General features: G+C 44.6%; 1 pseudogene; it reads right to left on the bottom strand.

Annotated features, from left to right (window-relative positions):
- Window positions 1–578: 578 nt before the first annotated feature.
- On the bottom strand, window positions 579–1,155 carry LOC118636675 (annotated as a pseudogene).
- Between the last annotated feature and the right edge of the window lie 2,053 nt (window positions 1,156–3,208).

Below are 3,208 nucleotides of genomic sequence, written 5' to 3'. Positions count from 1 at the left end.
TCCTGGACCTGCCTCTCCTCCATTCCCATGAAGAGATTCAGGCATGGTTGAGGGTCTCATAAAGAATGAGTGAAGATGCTGGGCAAGGTGCTGCTGATAACCATCATCTGGGCAGCAAATTGAGCCTCCTGGGCCTGCTGGGCCTGGGCAGAGGCGGGGGACTGGTATATGGCAAAGGGAGCCTCAGCAATTTATCTCACCTCTGTGGGCAGTCCTCTAGGTGCTGGTGGGGGGTGTGAAAATACATGAGTGGCTAGACAGACAGGCATCTCCCCCTGGGAGAGGACAGGATTCCCAGAGGACATGTGACTCAGCCAGCAATGGGAGATGGAGGTCAACATGGGTGAAAGGAATATAAATATACACTCCTTGGGAGTCTGGGGGAACATCTAAACCCAGAGTGCATAACCAGAGGTGGCTGGAGGTGGCCATCCTGGTCCTACTTGCCCATTGGGTTGGGCTTGGCCCCTGGAGACTTCTGTAGGGTCCAAGAGGGGCTACTTGGCCAGTTCTACATTCTCTTTGCTATGGGCTCCAGTCACAGTGCTGGAGCCTGGGGTTCAAGCCTCAGGCAGCAATTAGGACTTGTTTCCGAAGGAAGCTTGAATAAGCATCTGCAGGCCCTGCCCCTCCTCATGCACCTGCTGGTGCATCACCTGATGCAGCACTATGCCTCCTGCACCAGCTCCATCCACAACAGCTTCTCCATCTGGTGATGGCATGCTGGGAAAAGGCCTAAATATAGATGAGGTAGTTGTGGGGATAGTTCTTCTTGAGCCACTTGCCGACATCTTGCTGACTCCATAGAACCACAGGCCTTGTCAGGCCACCCAGTGAAGAACTCATGTGGTACAGGCCACAGTGGTCAAAGTACAGCTGGCCCTTGGGTACCTCTGTGCCAGGTTGCTGCAGGAGTTTGACCAGTGGGCTACCAGCTGCCCTCTGGCTGAGTGAGTTATACCAAGTTAGGCTGGTGCTTGGTGTCCTAGTCAGGTGGCAGGGGATGCACTCAGCTGACACTGTGTGCTACAGGAGGGTCAGGCAGAAGCTGGAGTGAGCAGAGGTGTCCACATCCCGGTACTCCCTGAAGCCAGTATGTACAGCCCTGGTGTGGCCTTGCATGAGGCTCAGCTTTGTCCTCAGTTCTGTGAACATGGGGCCTATGGTCCCAGGCCCTTACACATGCCCCTTATCCAGCACAAGGCAGCTCACGTGGTTGGCAAGGAATATGTGTCACCACCCTTCCCTATCCAGCCCAGCACCTGGCGAGTCTACGCAGCAAGGCACCTGCTGCTGAGCCCTGAGTGCTGGGCACACTCCCTCTTCCTCTTCTTATAAGGGCACCAATCATGTCAGATTGGGACCCCACCTTTATGATCTCATTTAACTTTACCTACTAAAAGCCTTATCTTCAAATGCAGTCATAATGGTGCTTAGGGCTTCACTACATGGATTTAGGGGGTTCACAAATCATTTAATAGCAACAGTGGGCACTAATATGCTTTGTCATAATATTGAAGAATCCATATGACATAACTAGATAACTTTTATTTTCAGCTAATATATCCTTTAAATGTGATCAGATATGTTAAAATGGCATCACCTATAAATTTGTATTTTTCTCTGTGTCATTCAAAGTGCATCATCGGAATGAGTGCAAGTGAGGTAAGGATCACCAGTTTGTTCTTCTTGCAGGCACACTATTATAGACTCACGGAGCTGTAAGTACTCTACAGAAGCAAGAACCATTTTTCTTTTCTCCATTACTTGGTGAATATTGAGATCCAATTCTTATCAAATGGCAGAGTTGAATTTCTTTTTAGACATTTATGACACTCAGCAGCCCGACTGACTTTGCACAATGATTCAGAATATACATTACATTTTTTTATTTTTATTTTTAAAAATATTTGTATTGCATTTTAGAGAGAGAGGAAGGGAGAGAGAGATAGAAACATTGATGAGAGAGAACAATGATTGGCCACCTCCTGCATGCCCCCCACTGGGGATTTGGCCCACAACCTGAGTATGTGCCCTGACCCAGAATCGAACTGGTGACCTCTTGGTGCATGCGTCAACACTCAACCACTGCGCCACACCAGCCGAGCATATATTACTTTTTAAAAGGTGAGGCAATGCATGTCATTTAAATGGCGTCTGCTAGAAGAAAATGACACAAATGTTCAACAAATGTTGGAATTCAGTAAATGTGTAAAAGTGAAGAGGTGACCAGGTATTTAAAACACAAATTCATATTTTGATTCAGACTTTCACTTTCAGCTCCAACATGTAAAGAACTTGACCTCATCATTGCTGTCTTTAAATTTACCAAAAAAAAAAAAAAAAGCTAATACATGGAAAATTAATGATGTTTCTTGAATTCATCAGAGAATTAAGGTCATGGGGCAAACTGCTGCCACATTGAAATCTGGAGAGATGTGCTAATCCAGAGAGTAACAACTAAGATTTGCTTTTCTGGAGCAGAAAACATTGGAGCCACAAACTTGTAGAAAAACTTAAATTATAATTTTGAAAAATTGCTGAGGCTGAGTGTGGACTACTGTGAGAGTGAGAAACACTTGGGAACCACTGTCTTAGCCCCTACTCCTACCCCTTTACTGGGTCTTACCTACAGGAATCCCACCAAGTTCTCAGTGTAGAATACAGAAATATATTTTCATGATTCTGGCAAGGGGAGGAGAAAAGTAACCATTGTAAAATATTTGCAGAGCATTCCTTATAACAAAGGACTACTCCTCAAGGAAAAATACTTGACCAGAGCCTTATCCCACTTGGAGGAAGGGCATTCTCTGGTTTTAGCCGACTCTAGACTTCCTATCTTATGTAGAAGGTATGGGAATTAAGAAATACTTGTGAAGATCACACATAAATGGCACATTTTATGTATGTACATCCATATCCCTATATCATATTTTCTTTTTTCCATTAATCTGACAATTCACATTTAGGTTGTTATCTTATCTTGGCTATTGTGAACAACACTGCAGTGAACATGGGAGTGCACATATCCTTTCACGGTACTGACTTCATTTCCTTTGGATATATACCCAGAAGTGGGATTGCTTGGTCTATTTATAATTTTTTGAAGAACCTCCATACTCTTTTCTATAATGGCAGTATAAATTTATAGTTTCATCAACAATGTACAAGGGTTAACTTTTCTCCACATTGGCACCAATGTCGATAT

This window comes from Molossus molossus, unplaced genomic scaffold, assembly GCF_014108415.1.
Source record: "Molossus molossus isolate mMolMol1 unplaced genomic scaffold, mMolMol1.p scaffold_m16_p_2, whole genome shotgun sequence".
Classification (NCBI taxonomy): domain Eukaryota; kingdom Metazoa; phylum Chordata; class Mammalia; order Chiroptera; family Molossidae; genus Molossus; species Molossus molossus.
The sequence above is the reverse complement of the archived record's forward strand: the minus strand, read 5'-3'. Positions and strand labels throughout refer to the sequence as shown.